Below are 19,097 nucleotides of genomic sequence, written 5' to 3' on the forward strand. Positions count from 1 at the left end.
AGAACAAATGCTAACTCTCCCCTTTGCTTAGATGTATGCAACTTTCCTAGTTTCTCTAATTTATTCTGCTGCTAGGATGGTTAACACACTCATTTTTGTTTACCATAAGTTTCTTCTATCCTTGTTCGAGCAGGAGTATCAGTCAGGTAAGGAACTGGGCAGTGCAGCTCTTTAAATCTACCAGGTAGACTTTTGCAACAGCTGTCTGCCAATTTCAAACTAAGCTGTACCAAAGAGCTTAGTTTTCCTCAACCCCCTCACCTTTTCTACCTGACCTCAGTCACTTCACAATTGGCCACAGAAAAGGGAGGAAAGTCGTTGATCTTTTTCAAATCTATTTTAGGTGCATGGATCAATACATACTAAACACTAACCTTGAGAAACTACAAAGAGCTTTATCTTCCTTTATATTTTCCAAAATATTGATCATTCTTTATTTCCTACAATTAGGGAAAGTGTGGGATGATCTTTTAATATGGAAAGCTAAGTGGTCTTGTGGGGTTAAGACAAAATGAAAAATAACTCCCCAGGTGTTGAAACATTAATGGGAGTGGTTGGTAGGTAGGCATGAACAGGGTTGGCATCTAGAGGGAATTGGTATGATCTGAAGATTTGATGGAAAATGAGGCACAGAAAGATAAATTGTCTGATACCACACAGTTAGTAATGGTGGAGTACTTGTGCTCATGCAGACTGATACAAGAAGCCATGCATTTAATCTATATACAAAAAGTAGCCTGATCGTGGTAAACTTGAGTTCATTCAAAAATAAACTGGAGCCCAGAAATAAACCCTTGAATATATGGTAAAATGATCTTTGACAAAAAGTATCAAGAATACTGAATGCGAAACAGTCTCTTCAATAAATGGTGCCGGGAAAACTGGATATTCACATGCAAAAGAATGAAGCTGGACTCTTATGTTATAGCATATACAAAAATTAACTCAAAATGGATTAAAGACCTAAATGTAAGACCCAAAACTGTAAAACTCCTAGAATGAATATAGGGGATAACCTTCATGACAACAAATTTGGCAATAATTCCTTGGTTATGATACCAAAAGCTCAGGCAACAAAAGCAAAAATAGACAAATGGGATTATATCAAACTTTAAAATTTATGAGCATCAAAGGACAAAATCAAAAGAGTGAAAAGGCAACCTAAAAAATGCAAGAAAAGATTTCAAATTGTATATCTGATAAGGGGCTAATATCCAGAAAATACAAAGAACTTCTCCAACTCAACAACAAGAAAAAACAACAAATAACCCAAGTAAAGAGTAGACAAAGGATTTGAATAGACATTTCTACAAAGATGATATACAAATGGCCAAGAAGTATATAAAAAATGCTCAACATAACTAATCATTAGAGAAATGCAAATCAAACCACAATGAGAGATTACCTCATACCCATTAGGATGGCTACTATTGAAAAAAAAGTGTTGGTGATGATATGTAGAAATTGAAACTCTTGGCACTGTTGGTGAGATTGTAAAATGGGCAGCTGCTATGGAAAACAGTATGGTACTTCCCGAAAACATTAAAAATAGAACTACCTTATGATCTGGCAATCTCACTTCTGGGTATATACCTAAAAGAATTGAAAGCAAGGTCTCAAAGAAATATGTGCACACCCATGTTCATAGCAGCACTATTCACAATGGCCAAGAGGTGGAAACAACCCAATATCCATTGATAGATGAATGAATAAACAAAAAGTGGTGTATGTACATATATGTATGCGTGTATATTAAGTATAATATACAATGGGATGTTATTTAGTCTTAAAAAGGAAGGAAACTTTGTCACATGCTCTAGCATGTATGAATCTTGAGGATATTATGCTAAGTGAAATAAGCCAGTCACAAAATGAAAAATATTATATGATTCCACTTGTATGAAGTATTTAGAGTAGTCAAATTCATAGAAACAGAAAGTAGAATGATGATTGGGGATGGCGAAATTGGGAGTTTATTAATGGCTATGGAGTCTCAGTTTTGCAAGATGAAAAAGTTCTGGAAGTTTGTTGCACAACAATGTAAATATTCAAGTGAACTGAATAGCTAAAACTGTAAGATGGTAAATCCTATTTTTTTACCATAATTAAAATTAATAAATTAGTAAATAAACTGGAGACAGTGGCTGGCTGAAAGGTACATATCAATACTTTTCCTGTATGATTTCTAAGATCTATCATGCTCTGCTATTCTTTCGCAGTAATCTAAACTGTGTACAACAGTTCCTTATCTCTTTGCAGAACCTTTCTCTAAAGTCACCAGGGTTCACTATCTCCAGAATGACCTCCAATCCTATCCTGTAGTAATATTCATTGTCTCAGTCTTCTGAGCCCGTCATCTAACAACTTTCCAAATAATAGGTCGTCTTGGATTTATCAGATAAACCAATTCTGTTAACATACTGTTCCAGTGAAATAATACCCAATTCTTTTACATATATAAAAGAATACACACAAACACACATACATATATATATATCTGTAAGGATACCCTCAAATAATAAAACTAAATCTGATGAAGAAAATGTCCTATTGAAGGAAATATGTTGTTAGGAATGGGGACAGAAAGGAATAAAGTTTTGCACCCCCAATCATTGAGTGGTTTCTCAGTCAACAAAGAGGAATATTAGGCCAGTGAAGTAAAATCATGTGCCTGAAAGGGAAGAAAACAACACTTGGGGATACAGGGAAGATAGCAAAGACAGGAAGCTTTCCACGAGGGCTGAGAATAGAGTTCAGTTGTTGGTCAATTCATTTATGCCTCATTAATAGTCAACATTGACTAGATTGTATGAATTTCTTCACTGATGTCAGGTCATTATTATTGGAGCTGGGTTTCCCCCTCCCATTTGTGCATGTCCCAGCACATCTCCCAAAATGAGACTGCCATGTAGGGATGTATTGTAAAGGAGTACTGGAAGGGTGAGAAAGGTAGTAATGTCACTGGAAAACCCAGTGGGGACGGGACATTACTCTGCTCAAGATAAGAAATTTATCATAGAGAGAAAAAAGTAGTGATCACTGGCAAAGAGTCCAATTTCCCTTTCCCTTAGTAAAAGCAGAGAGAGTTCTCATCTCTCCTCCACAGGCAACAATTTCTCTTGTTCAGTGGCTTCCCGGAAGGTGATGAGTGAATAGATAACAGCTAGAGAAGTGGAGCAAGTGCTTCTACAGAAGAGAGATGATGATTCCACAGGCCAAGAGCCGAAGGAAACTCTTGGTCACTTTCTAGATTCATTGCATGAAGAGTTCCAGAAAACCCTGGGAAATTGAACATAAAAGTGATTGCAAACCAATGTCTGCTACAGCTTCTCAGGAAGACAAACAATGTGTCAGAGACTGTGATTGAAGCAAACGGGCTCTGTAGACAAAGGTTGCTCAGGAATCCCTGGGATCTCTGTGGAGAATAATTTGTATTTGACAGATATGTTCTGCAGAATTTTCTGTTAATTAAATCTTTTAATATGATCCTGTGGCAAGAGTTCTTGTATTGAATTTCAAACATTTCTGGGTTTAGGGGAAGGGGAAGACAGGGAGGGAATTACAACACTGGATAGTATTAAATGAAATTAATCACACACAGGGAATTCATTAAAGATTGATTACAAGGATGATTGTCTTCACCCATGATTTTTCTCTTCTTTACTAAGTGTATTTCTAGCTACTGAATCAACGTGATTTCAGCAAAGGCTCTAATAGTCTTTAAAGTTCTTGCTTTTGTGTTAAATGAAAATCAGCCATCAGTCTCTCTCCTGGTATTTTTTAGCCTAATGTAAAGTCATATCATTCAATGATGAACAGATTTTTTTCTAGTACACTTCTTTTTCTTTTATACCTTTGACAGAATAGCAAGGTTATATATTATTAACATAATAAGTGGATATGCCATTTTATATACAATAAATGGATAGATCATTTTGCAGTTACCAACAAGTGAGTTGGGTTCCAAAAGTTCACATTTGGGTCAATTGATCAGAACTTGGAATGATTGTGGTATAAAAATATTGTTAGAATTTAGTGCTTTTAAAATTATGATCCCGTAGGACATTGGTGTCCTGTAAGGAATTACAGAAAAATACAAGAGAGTAATGGTCTTTTCCAATTTTCAGGGTAATGTAATTATGGGATATCATTTTCTTGGTTTTATGGATTTTCCCCATATAGTTTCTCTCAATAGTAAAAGAACATTTGAAAGCTTACTGTGAGTAAGTGTTTTACATACATCATCTTATGTAATCTTCACAAGAATCCTATTTTATAGGTAGCAAAACTCAAACGACTAATTTCCCCCCAGGCTATTTAAATACTGGGTGGTAGAGCTAGTGTGTGGATTTAAACATATCCGCAAATTCTTTCACATTTCTCCCCTTGGGAGTCTACGTCCTCTTCCCTTGAAACTGGGCTGGCCTTAGTGACTCACTTGTAACCAATAGAATCCAGTGGAAGTGACACTGTGACTTCTGAGGCTAGGTCAGGAAAGATCATGCAGCTTCTACCTGGCTCTTTTGTGATGATTGTTCTGGTAGAAGCCAGCTGGCATATAAGAAATCAGGCTAGAGAGGCCACATACAGGCACGGTGATCATCAGCCCAGCATCGACTGTCAGCCAGGTGAGTGAACCATTTAAATTTCCAGCACAGCCAAACCTTCAGATGCCTGCAGCAACTGGGTTGCTATGTTAGTGCTGGGGTAATTCATTATGCAGTAATAACAACAAGAACAGTGATAGACCCCAGGTCTCTTGGACTCTAACGCTCATCTTAAGCTGTATGTCTTACTGCCCTCCTTAAACCTTTGACACGGTTACTACTTTTCCATAATAAAATCTAGCATGAGACTCAATTTAGTATATAATTGTATATTTAGCTATTTAATTAAGTTTAGAATATTCACGATTCTTTGAGTTCTGCAAAAATTTCCCTGAATTCTATTTTCCCTGTCTCTTAACAAACCAGAGAATCACTATTTTACAAATAATGGTCAAGTTTTCACTTACTCAACCAATATTTATTGAGTACCTACTATACGTAAGGCAGTGTAAAAACTACTGTAGATTCAAAAATGAATTAACATGAGCTTCATCATCTTGTTAATGACGGAAGGCTGGGAGAAAATGCCGAAAGAGGTACATATAAATAAATAGCACTACAAAATAAGAAGAGCTCTGTAATACAGATACATGCAAAGGAGATGCTGGTTGAACAGAGTCTAAAAGTTTAGATTCTCAGGTGGTTGGAGGATGGAGGGGAGGAGAAAGGAGACAGGAAAGGACTCCCTGGGCAAATAAATTTATAGTACTAACTTCAAGGTCTTACTCCAAGACTTCTTGAGCACTGATCAGTCAGAGGGAGGAGGCTGGAGAGAAGAATCCAAAGTTGGAAAGCTAAGATGCTCTCCTGGAAAAGCAGCTCTGGAGGGACATTGAGCTCGAGAGAATCCAGTGGTAAGCATCTGGATGCTTTTCTCTTAGGAGAGTTTCTAAATTGAAGGTTGCTTCTGTTCAGCCTACCAGGCATTGACTTTGGATAAAGACATTTCAATCCATTTTTTTTCTCTATAAAACACTCATAATGGTTCTTACTCCTAAACTTATTTTCGCTTTCAGAGTAATGAGTGAGTTAACATCTACAGAGATTCCTGATTTTGTAGTATCAGTCCACATTTTAAGAATAAGAAAAACATCTGTCTTTGTTCAAGGAGGGTTGTCTGTTAAAAGCAACTATTTTTAACACATTGTCTCTCTTGCTCAATGAGGTAGCAAGCAATGGTCTCTCGTAAGCTTGTCTCGCTCACAGCCTTCATTTAGCCCCCTACAACTAGAGACTGCCTTGTTTACTTATTTAGTTAGTAACTTAGTCATTTTTGTACCCATTTTTATTTTCTTCCTTTTTTTTGTCTGCCTAGCCTCCCTGTTTTGGGTCCTGTCTCTTTGGGGAACAGTTAGGGCTGTTGATCACAAGCCGTCACCTGTCCTGCTAGGAGTGAGCACATGAGTGAGGCCAGCCATAGGAGCATTTGCACTCCCCCTCAGACACAGCGATTGGACAAGGATGGGTATGTGATCTAAGCAGAGCTGGAGTGTTTTTCAAAGATTGATATGGATGACCGGGGAGACAAGGTTATTTCTCATTTGAGGTCAAGAACTACAAAAACTATGTAAGTCTGCTGCTGTCAGGACTCGTCTCCATTAAGTAGACACAGCCAGCTTACAAGTTAAAACCAACTCCAAAGAAACCAAAATTAATGGGTGAATTTATGCAGAGAATGATTCTTAGAGACTTCATTTAAGCACCTGGTTTTATACTGGAAGCTACCAACCCTTGGACTTTTAGGTTAAATAAGCCAATAAATTTCTATTTTTCTTCTAGCTTAAGCTAATTTGAATTGGGTTTTTGTCACTTCCAACAAAAACACCCAGCTAATTAAATTCATTCTTGCATGTGGATTTGTAAATCTGGAAACAGCTTTCACCATCCATGTGATATACCATCTCACCACCCTCCTTCCCAACTTCCTGACATACTCAGTGTGGCGTGGTTGTCGTGAGCAAAGGCTTTGAACGCAGACAGAACTGGGTTCTAGTATCAGCTCTGCCACGTACAAGTTGTTTGTCTTTGAGCAAACCCGTGACTTCTTAAAACCTGTTTTCTCTGTAAAATAGGAATACTGTAATGTGCATCTCCTAGATTTATTTTGAGGTGATTAATGTGAAGCACTCAGCTTAGCCCTTAAGGGATTTTAGGGGCTAATTAAATGATTGTTCAGTCACTCATTTTAGCACCTCGTCTACATGCTATCCTGGACACGAGAATGTGAAAAGGGGCTCCTGGGGCAACAGGTATGTCCCAGGATGCTTCTCTCTTTTCTCCTCAAGTCATATCAGAGTTAACTTTACAGAGGATAGTATACCTCTCTCAGAAATTTCATGGCACTCTGTCTTTGACACCACAGTATACTCCAGGACAAGCAGGTCAGAGCCACATTCTCATGCTTTGATTGTTCCCAGGAGTTGAGGTAGTCATTGACCCATACGGAGAGTTGTGTTGAACTGAAGCCTCTTCCAGAAATTCTTCCATAACTCCCTTGGCAATGGTAGACACAATCAGATGAAGGAGCACCAGGCAGCAGGCCAAGTTGGCTGGAAGCACCTAGGAGTTCATATTGCCGCATCCATTCTCTGCAAAGAAACAAAGACATCTCCTCAAATTAGTATTCAGCCCTGAGGAGAGAATCAACCCTGTATCCTTCTCCAGCTTTCAGTAATCTGTTTTTGCCTCACTGATTCCAGAGTAATGTAAACTCTTCTCACAGTTCTTTGAAAGCTTGAATTTAGATGTAATAAAAAAGAATTTAGAGTTCAAAAGTGTACATCCTCAATTGTACTTGGCTTCTCCCAGTGCTCAACTTGACTTCTGGATTGGTTGATGCAGGTTAGTTTTATGCTTCAAAAATTTCTTTTCTATTTACTACGATGCAGTGTTTCAAGCTAATCTGTAGTGCAAAGGAGGCAGGAATCTTGACAATAAGACCAAGGTGAATACTGCTCGAACACTTCCCTTGCACCTTGCTCTGCCTGTAACTCAGAGCTTTCCTCAGAAATAGAGATGGAGAGGAGGCCTAACCTCTGTCTTCACATTAGCCTCTAGTGTGTTAAGAGGGGAAAATTTCTGTGTAAAACAACATTTGACTGCAGTTGTTTCTCCCTTCTAGGAAGTGACCAGCAGTGGTTGAGCTGTCCTTAATCTCCCTTTGTCTCTGTTTTCAAAGTTATCTCAAATTAATATACAATCTCTTCTGATTATTCTCTAACACTCAGCCCCACCCCATCTGTTCTGGGCCATCGGTGGGGAATCCGTGCAGGCTCCTTCACCAGGGCTCCTTTGCCCTCTAGCTCCCGGTTGAGTTTGGCCCATGGGAAGCACCTGTAGGAGCTTGGAGGACAAGAGGAATGAGAGATCAGGGTATTTCTTCCTCTTCTTCTTCCTTGATTTTGTGCCTGTCACCCCTAAGATAACAGCTCTTACTGGCTCTTCCACAGCGCCAACTGTCACCAGGCTCAGAGACACTATTTCCTTCCTTCATTCCTTCAGGCCTCGGGGTATAATGGCTTCCCAGGTTGCTGTCCCTGGGTGCCTCATTGTTCCTTCTTGGTTTCTCTAACTTGCTCACACGTCTGGAGACATTCCCTTAAATTCTCTTTAGTTAAACCCCTTTGAGTGGAATTTTGATGTCTGCTAGGACTTAGACTGATGCACAATTAAGTTAAAAATAGTTTATTTGCTATGCAAGTGCACTTTCAAGACAAGCTTTCTCAATTCCTTTTCAATTAGGTTAAACCTATGATGCCCTTCTACATAGAAATTCTGGGACTGCCAAGAGGAATGTCATAACTCAATCCTGGGGTAGATGATTCTTTTTCAGAAAGCATCATAATGGGATGGGGTTACCTTGGTTGAGAAAGACTCCCTTATTATTGCTTGAGGAGAAAGAGGATAGTGGAGAGAGGATAAGGAGAGAGAAAGAGAGACAGAATAAAGTAGAACATATTTGTATTTCTGGGGGAAACTTTGAAGAGAAGAGAGAGTAAATGAGTAGAGGGCCTGGAAAACAGGAAGAAAGGAAAGCAAGGTGGGTCATGGAAAAGTGGAACCTCAAGATATGGCAGGAGGAGAGTGGGCGGAGCAAAAGGGTGGGGTGAGCTGACCCGGGATTCTCTCCCCTCCAAAATACAACAAAGAATTGGAAAAACTGAATTTCAGAGACTAAATCTAATACCAACACGTTAGAGACCTACAATACCAAGAAGGCAGAGATCATAAACCCTACTTACATCCTCGGAGGCGCTGGAACGGGAGGAGAGAATATCGCTCCCTCCCTTAGAGTCTGCGATCGCTGCGGCGCAGGTCGGGAAGGAGTGGGGGAGGGGCCGTGTGACCAGGGGATCATCCAGGACTCCTGCCGCTGATTCAGTGGAGACCCGCTGACGGGGGGAAAGCTTCCTTCCGCAGGGACCCCATAAACCCAGGGCCTCGGGAGACCAGAGAACAGAACTGATCTGAATCCAGACCGCACGAGAATAGCGCCCCTCCCTCCTGGCAAAGCCAGTGGGCGCAGCCATCTTGCCCAAAGGCGGAGAGCTCATAACACGCGGCTCTCGACCCCCATCTAGTGGCGACAGGCTGTAACTGCAACCGAATTCTACCACCATGTGAAAAACCCGCTCCTCTACCATCCAGCAATTTATAAATGCCCCAGACCAGAAGGAAAACAATGAAAACACAGAATTAAGTCCTGAGGACTTGGAATTAGGTAAACTAAGTGATAATGAGTTCAGAGCAGCTATAATCAAAAACCTCAATGAGGTAGAGAGAAAGACAGAGAAACAAGCCAAGTTCTGGAGTCATTTCACAAAAGAGATTGAGATCATAAAGAAGAATCAAACAGAATTACTAGAGATGAAAAACACAATGGACCAGATAAAACAGAATACGGATTCCCTGAATGCCTGTGTAGACACCATAGAAAAGCAAATTAACAAAATTGAAGATAGGCAGGCTGAATGGCTCCAGACAGAGGAAGAAAGAGAACTAAGAATTTAAAAAAATGAGGAAAATCTCCAAGAGATAGTGGATTCAATGAGGAGTAAGAACATAAGGATCATAGGAATTCCTGAGAATGTGGAAAAGGAAAATGGAGCAGAAAGTGTGCTTAACGAAATTATTGAAGAGAACTTCCCAAATCTAGGGATTGACGGAGAAATGTGTGTAGAGGAAGGTTTCAGATCTCCTAGATTTGTCAATGTTAAAAGACCTACTGCAAGGCACATAGTAGTAAAATTGGCAAAAAGGAAAGATAAATAAAGAATACTCAGGGAAGTAAGAAAAAAGAAGAGAATAACCTATAAAGGATCCCCTATCAGACTGTCAGTGGATTTCTCTAGAGAAACCTTACAAGCTAGGAGAGAATGGAGTGACATATTGAAAGCTTTAAAAGATAAAAATCTTCAGCCAAGAATACTCTATCCAGCAAGAATTTCCTTCAGATATGAGGGAGAAATTAAATCTTTTCCAGACAAACAAAAGTTAAGGGAATTTGTAACTAAAAGCCCTCCACTACAAGAAATCCTCAAGAAGGCTCTCATACCTAAAAAAAGAAAAAAGGGAGAAAGGGGTCACAATCCACAGACTAGGGAGACCGATGGATAGAACCAGAACAGGATAGCAAATATTCAACTATAGCATTAGGGTAAAGGTAAGGAAACTACCAAAGCAAGGACGGTCTTATCACTCTAACTACAAATTCATAACATGAGTTGGAATAGGAAATGAAAATAATTACTTAGGAGGGGAAGAGCAAAGGGTCTAAATCAGTATTGGTCAAGTAAGTAAGAGACCACCAGAGAATAGACTATATTATACATGAGATTGTAAATACAATCTTCAAGGTAGACACTAAAATAAAGTACAGAACAGAGTCGCAAATCATAAATAAGGAAAAATCTAAGAAACCCAGCATAAGAAATTGCAGTATTAAATGGGTAGGCTAAAGCAAACAGGAAAAGAAACACAGGAAAACAAGATAATGAGCAACAGATTGACAGCATTAAGTCCACATGCATCAATAATCACTCTCAATGTAAACGGCTTGAACTCTCCAATAAAAAGACACAGAGTGGCAAAATGGATTAAAGAACAAGATCCAAAAATTTGTTGCCTCCAGGAAACACACCTCAGCCCCAAGGACAAACACAGACTCAGGGTGAAGGAGTGGAGGACAATACTTCAAGCTAATAGCAAGGAAAAAAAGGCAGGTGTTGCAATTCTTATATCAGACCAAGTGGATTTCAAAATAAGACAGGTAAAGAGAGACACAGAGGGACAATATATAATGATCAAAGGGACACTTCATCAAGAAGAAATAATGCTTATAAATATCTATGCACCCAACACAGGAGCACCAAGATTCATAAAGCAGCTACTAACAGACCTAAAGGAAGATGTTAAAAACAACACAATAATAGTAGGGGACCTCAAGACCCCACTCACATCAATTGACAGATCATCCAGACAGAAAATCAACAAGGAAATAGTGGAGCTAAATGAAAAACTAAAACAATTGGACGTAATAGACATATATAGATCACTTCACCCTAAAAGAGCTGAATACACATTCTTCTCAAGTGCACATGGAACATTCTCAAGGATAGACCATATGTTGGGAAACAAGGCAAGCCTCTACAAATTAAAAAAAATTGAAATAATAACAAGCATCTTCTCCAATCATAGTGCTATAAGGCTAGAAATTAATTACAAGAAAAAAGCTGAGAAAGGCACAAAGATGTGGAGACTAAACAACACACTACTGAACAAGCAATGGATCACTGAAGAAATTAAAGAAGAAATAAAAAAATACCTGGAACAAATGAAAATGATAGCATGCCATACCAACTCATATGGGATACAGAAAAAACTGTATTAAGAGGAAAATTCATCACAATACAGGCACATCTTAACAAACAAGAAAAATCCCAAATAAGCAACCTTAAAGTACACCTAACTGAACTAGAGAAAAAAGAACAAATGAAGCCCAAAGTCAGCAGAAGGAGAGAAATAATAAAAATCAGAGCAGAAATAAATACTATTGAAATGAAAAAGGCAGTAGAAAGGATCAATGAAACAAAGAGCTGGTTTTTTGAGAAGATAAATAAAATTGACAAACCTCTAGCCAGACTTACAAAGAAAAAAAGGGAGAAAGCTCAAATAAACTAAATCAGAAATGAGCGAGGAGAAATAACAACAGACTCTGTAGAAATACAAGGGATTATAAGAGAATACTACAAAAAACTATATGCCAACAGAATGGATAACCTAGAGGAAATGGATAAATTCTTGGACTCCTACCATCTCCCAAAGCTCACTCAAGAAGAGGCAGACAATTTGAACAGACCAATCACAGGAAAGAGATTGAAACAGCAATCAAAAACATCCCAAAGAATAAAACCCCAGGACCAGATGGCTTTCCTGGGGAATTCTACCAAACTTTCAGAAAGGATTTAATACCTATCCTTTTCAAGCTTTTCCAAAAAAGTAGGGAAGATGGAACACTTCCTAACACATTCTATGAGGCCAACATCACACTGATACCAAAACCAGACAAGGACACCACGAAAAAAGAGAACTACAGGCCAATATCACTGATGAACATAGATGCAAAAATTCTAAACAAAATTTTGGCAACCAGAATTCAGCAATTCATCAAAAGGATCATACATCATGATCAGGTGGGATTCATACCAGGGACACAGGGATGGTTCAACATCTGCAAATCAAACAACGTGATACACCATATCAACAAACTGAGGAATAAAAACCACATGATCATCTCAATAGATGCAGAGAAGGCATTTGACAAGATCCAACAGCCATTTATGATAAAAACTCTGAACAAATGGGCATAGAAGGAAACTACCTCAACATAATAAAGGCCATATATGACAAACCCATAGCCAACATCATACTCAATGGGCAAAAACTGAGCGCCATCCCCCTGAAAACAGGAACGAGACAAGGATGCCCTCTATCACCACTCTTATTTAATATAGTACTGGAGGTCCTGGCCAGAGCAATCAGGCAAGAAAAAGGAATAAAAGGAATACAAATAGGGAGGGAAGAAGTGAAACTCTCACTGTTTGCAGACGACATGATCTTATATATAGAAAACCCCAAAGAATCCATTGGAAAACTCTTAGAAGTAATCAACAACTACAGCAAAGTTGCGGGGTATAAAATCAATTTGCATAAATCAGTAGCATTTCTATACTCCAGTAATGAACTAACAGAAAAAGAACTCAAGAACGCAATACCATTCACAATCGCAACAAAAAGAATAAAATACCTTGGGGTAAATTTAGCTAAGGAAGTGAAGGACTTATATAATGAAAATTACAAGGCCTTTCTGAGAGAATTGGATGACGACATAAGGAGATGGAAAGACATTCCATGTACGTGGATTGGAAGAATAAACATAGATAAAATGTCCGTTCTACCTAAAGCAATCTACAGATTCAATGCCATCCCAATCAGAATCCCAATGACATTCTTTACAGAATTAGAACAAAGAATCCTGAAATTCACATGGGGCAACAGAAGACCCCGAATTTCTAAAGCAGTCCTGAGAAAAAAGAACAAAACGGGAGGCATCACAATCCCTGACTTCAAAACATACTACAAAGCTACAGTAATCAAAACAGCATGGTACTGGTACAAAAACAGGTGCACAGATCAATGGAACAGAATTGAAAGCCCAGAAATAAAACCACACATCTATGGACAGCTTATCTTTGACAAAGGAGCTGAGGGCATACAATGGAGAAAAGAAAGTCTTTTCAACAAACAGTGCTGGGAAAACTGGAAAGCCATATGTAAAAGAATGAAAATTGACCATTCTTTTTCACCATTCACCAAAATAAACTCAAAATGGATCAAAGACCTAAAAGTGAGACCTGAAACCATAAGGCTTCTGGAAGAAAACGTAGGCAGTACACTCTTTGACATCAGTATTAAAAGGACCTTTTCGGACACCATGCCTTCTCAGAGAAGGGAAACAATAGAAAGAATAAACAAATGGGACTTCATCAGACTAAAGAGCTTCTTCAAGGCAAAGGAAAACAGGATTGAAACAAAAAAACAACCTACTAACTGGGAAAAAATATTTGCAAGTCATATATCTGACAAAGGCTTAATATCCATAATATATAAAGAACTCTCACAACTCAACAACAAAACATCAAACAACCTAATCCAAAAATGGACTGGAGACATGAACAGACATTTCTCCAAAGAAGATATACTTATGGCCAATAGGCACATGAAAAGATGCTCATCATCGCTGATCATCAGGGAAATGCAAATCAAAACTACACTAAGATATCACCTTACACCCGTTAGAATGACAAAAATATCTAAAACTAATAGTAACAAATGTTGGAGAGGTTGTGGAGAAAAAGGAACCCTCATACACTGCTGGTGGGAATGCAAACTGGTGCAGCCACTATGGAAAACAGTATGGAGATTCCTCAAAAAACTAAAAATAGAACTACCATACGATCCAGCCATCCCACTACTGGGTATTTATCCAAAGAGCTTGAAGTCAGCAATCCCAAAAGTCCTATGCACCCCAATGTTCATTGCAGCATTATTTACAATAGCCAAGACATGGAAGCAACCTAAGTGCCCATCAACAGAAGAATGGATAAAGAAGATGTGGTACGTATATACAATGGAATACTACTCAGCTGTAAAACAGAACAAATCATTCCATTTGCAATAACATGGATGGACCTTGAGGGAATTATGTTAAGTGAAATAAGCCAGCGAGAGAAGGATAATCTGTGTATGACTCCACTCATATGAGGAATTTAAAATTATGGACTAAGAACAGTTTAGTGGATACCAGGGGAAAGGTGGGGTGGGGGGTGGGCACAAAGGGTGAAGTGGTGCACCTACAAAACGACTGACAAACATTAATTGTCAACTGAAATTTCACAAGATTGTAACCTATCATTAACTCAATAAAAAAAAAAAAGATATGGCAGGAGACAGGCAGTGTGAAATTCCCAATGGTGGGAAATGACCCATAAATGCCAGGAATAGTGATATCTTAAATTGTATAAGGTTATTTCCGGTTCTGTGTTGCAATTATTATTATGTTCCTTTCACCCTATCCTCTCCCATCACACCATCCCTCCCTCAAAACATCAATACGAGTTGGCTACAAGCAACAGCTTTGTGTAAATCATGCTCGAGGGGGCATGAAAGAAGATAGGAGGAGGTCCCAGGTGGAGCGCTTTGAAGAGAATGGTGTGCCGTGTGCACTGAGAGGGATGTTAGGAGGAAGTAAGTGTGCAGAAGTAGGCAGCTAGGAACCCTAAGGAGAATTGTCAGTCCTCGAAAAATCCTCAGAGATGTTGGGGAGTGGAGATAGGACTTCATTCGTTTTGAGAGTTATAAAATGCAATTGACCCAGAAGGTTGGAGAACTTAAGGATGCCTTGTGTGGAGCAGTTGGGTTGTATTTACATACTGTTGTTTAACTAACACTGAAGCCCGTTGTGATGGACTTTCACTGTTAACTCCACAATGCAGTAATACAGTCATATGAAAATTTTATGAATCGGTTAGAACAAACAAGAACAATAACATTAAGACTAACTATCCATGAAAGTGTTTCCAAGTTTGAAATTTTAAAAAAGAATTTCTAAAGGAGCAAGTGAACACATGGGTGTTTACACAGACAAATGGAAAATTTTCTATAAGTGCTTAGAATGGTACCTGGTACAAAGTAATTGCTATATGTGTGTTGGATATTTTATTCTTTCAAAGGAGAAATATCTATAAATAAATACATTTTTAATAGATACAATTATGGTAGGATGGATGGATAGATAGACGGGTGGGAAGATAGATGGTTAGAAGGGTGGATAGATAGATTTAAAACAAAACATTAAACAAATAATAGTTATTACATTGTTGATGTTTTTGTGAACCAGGCTTCATTGTCCAAAGAGTAGCCCCCCCGCCTTTATTTTCCTGCACTAAAATTGTACCTTCTGATTCTCATAAGGGTCATGCAACTACATATTCCAAGAAATTAAAATTTAACTCAAGAACACACATGTAACTGTGTGTACGTGGTCTGTTGAAAGCACCATTGATGGGAGAGATAACTCATGATATTCACAGCAAACCAACCATAATAAACACTACTCTTGTTCACTATGTGCAAGACCGCATTTCAACACTTTAGCTACATTTGATACTCAGATTGGATTATCCCATTTCACACAGGAAGAAATTGAGGTACAGTGAAGTTAATTAACTCGCTGGAGATTTCACAGCTAGTAAGTAGCAGGGCCAGCATTGAAACCAAGACATTTCAGTTCCAGAGTTGAAGCTCTCCGTAACTAAGTTACCTAATCTTAAAGGCGGAAATAATCAGCCAGATAAACATTCCACCTTAGTCCATCTCCCTAAATACTTTATTGTCATCTCTGGGGTCACAATTCTAAAAGTGCATAAATTATACTAGTTCTATCTCTATCACCAAATGAGGGAAGGCAATAATCTAATAGGGATCTATTCATTCTTTCAACAAGTTTTTAGTGAGCACCTACCAAGTGCCAGAAACTCTTCTAGGCACTGGGGCCATAGCTGTGAACAATGTGGACAGAAATCCATGGAGCTTAGATTCTAGCGAAGTGGAAACAGGCAAAAAACAAAATAAGCATAAATATGCAGAAAAATAAAGTGGAGAAGAAGGATGAACAGACAGGAAGGCCTCCACAAGAAAGTTGCCTTTGTTTAGGAAGCCATAGAGAAGGGACATGAAATCTCGTCTTCACCTTTTCCCCTTTACTTCTATTCTCCTCTCCACTAAGATGATGCTTGACTGGGAGCTAGCTTGGTAAAGGAACTCCCTTACCATGACATTGGAAATTCACTCTTCAGCCAATACACAGCCAGAAGCATGGCTGTAACGTTATTGCTGCTCCTCATCAAAACTCTTTTTAGGTTGCAGGACCTTCTGCCACGCTCCTCTGTGCTGGTGTGCCCTCACATGTCTATAGTTCTTCAAAGATCCTGCTAAGCCAGAGCTGCTCCTCCCCTCGTCAAGTCTCCACTAAAGTCATGTGGAGATTGGAACTGTGCCAACGCCTTGGGCAGTCTAGTGTCCTTGCACACAGGACATTTGGCTTGTCAAAAGATGAGTTGGAACCCCTGAGGCTTGATCTCAAACTTATTAGAAGTTAAAATACTGCATGATGAGATTTTCCCTTCTCTTTCTATTTTGTATGTTTTTGTATTTGTGCTAAAAAGGCAACATTATCACAAAACCTACAGAGATGATCCCTATAGAAGTACAAAATTATGCAATGAAATCATGGTGATAAGCATATGTTTTTCTAGGGATTCTCATAAATGACTCGTCTAAACACTCCAGAACAACAGATGGTCCCCAAAACAGAATAAATAAAATTTGAGCAAAATCTGAAACATGAAAAGAATGTATGTAATTCACAAAGAGTTTATTTCCATTCTTCAAAAATCTTCAGAAATCCTAACTGGTCATCATTTACCTCAGGTTTCTCTCTCCTCTTTGAGGAAGGCCATTTCCTCATTCATAAAACGTCCACAACCTACTCATCCGGTGTTGAACATCACAAAAAACGAAACCTAGAGACCCATTGTATCAGTTGATGTTATGACTGGTGGCATTTTTACACAATCAGTTCTCATAGTCAGTGCTTGATTGCAGTCTATTAAAACACAAAACCAGTGTGAGCAATGTTGGCAAAGAAATGCATTCTCCAGGAGCACCCTCTGCATCCAGATCCCTCCCTTCATCCCTCTACATCTGTTTCTTCCTTGTCCAAAGCTAGGCAGTGATCATCGCTATTCCACATCACTCTTCCCTCCCTTCCTTATGCTTTGTTCCTGGATTCTCAGTAGTTCTCAAACTCTAGAGGAAACAGGGATCACCACGGAGCTCATAGACACATATATTCTTGAATCTCTCCTCCCATCCTAAAGATTGTTTTTCAGGAACATAATTTTATTAAAAAAAATTTCCAGCTTTGTTGAGATATAATTAATATATCACATTGTGTAAGTTTAAGGTGTACAATGTGATGATTTGATATACGTATATATTGTGAAATGATTATTGCAACAAGGTAGTTACATCCACCACCTCACAGAGTTACCTTTTTGAGTGTGGTGTGACATTTTAAGATTTACTCTCTTAGCAACTTTCAAGTACACAATTCACTATTGTAACTATAGTCACCCCACTGTACACATTAGATCCCATCCTAAGGATTGTGATTTAGTAGGCTTGGGTCAGGGCCCAAGAATCTGCATTGTAAATGAGCATTCCAGGTGATCCCATTATAAGGAAGCTTGAAAACCCACAATTTGAAAAACAGTGTTAGGAGCAGCAAAATAACCTCTCACAAGAGGATCTACGCAAACTTTTAGATTTCAGATATGTTCAGTGTAGAAGGAAGATTAAACTTGAGAACTGTAGAAACTAGCATTATAAAATGTTCAGGCTGGGAAGGAAGATTGTTCTAGTCTAATGCCTTCATTTCAGAGATGAGGAGATACAGGCTTGGAGAAGTTAGGTGACACGCTCTAGGGTTTATAACAAGTTTGTGGCAGAATGAGGGCTGGAAATAAGGTCTCAACTCCCCGTTCACGTTTTCTTTCCCCCATTTTACATTCTAAAATGAAGTAAAAGTAAGAGGATTAATTAGAAAATTCTTTTGTTTTTTTAACCTTTTGTGGGGCTTGAGAGTTTCTAATTGTCTCTCAGAATATAGCTCTGGTCTATTTAAACATTTTGGAAGGGTAACAAAGGAGTTGATTTCCACAACAGCAGAAAAGAGCCTGGAAAAAAACAGCTGGTAGAGGACAAGCTTTTCTCTGTGAAGAGATTCTAAACAATGCTTTTATGTTTTAAATATCTGTAATTAGACCCTTGATATAAACACTCCAGTCTCCTTTTGGCTTTGCCATGTAAAATCTTCCTTTTTTTCCACACAGCAAGGTCAAATTGTGTCTTAGGGATGCATACGTGATTAGCAAGGTACATGTATCATGAATGCTAACACTAGTGGTCGTTATTACTTTCAAGAACCAGGTCGTAAGTACCTACTATGCCAACATGGAAAAACAACCCTTCAACACTCGCATCTCAAACTCTCCTGCATTTTTATAGGATAAAAATTGATTTCAAAGTTGTGCTGCTGGCAGTTCTGCAGGGAATTTATAGCTTTTAAACATGGCTAGGGACTGCCATGTGGAACACAGGCAAACATGACTAACATTTGTATGAGAATATAAAATTCTCATATAAATTGTACTGACCTGATTGCTTGGAATGTCCACCACCCCAGACATTCCCTTCAGAGGAGAGTATTCATCAGAAAGTAAATTGCACATTCAGAACTTGAAATCTGACATTCTTAAAAAAAGAAGTTTCCACTCTCCCCACAGAAGAGACAGTGAACATATTAGAGCA

This window comes from Equus asinus, chromosome 24, assembly GCF_041296235.1.
Source record: "Equus asinus isolate D_3611 breed Donkey chromosome 24, EquAss-T2T_v2, whole genome shotgun sequence".
Classification (NCBI taxonomy): Eukaryota; Metazoa; Chordata; class Mammalia; order Perissodactyla; family Equidae; genus Equus; species Equus asinus.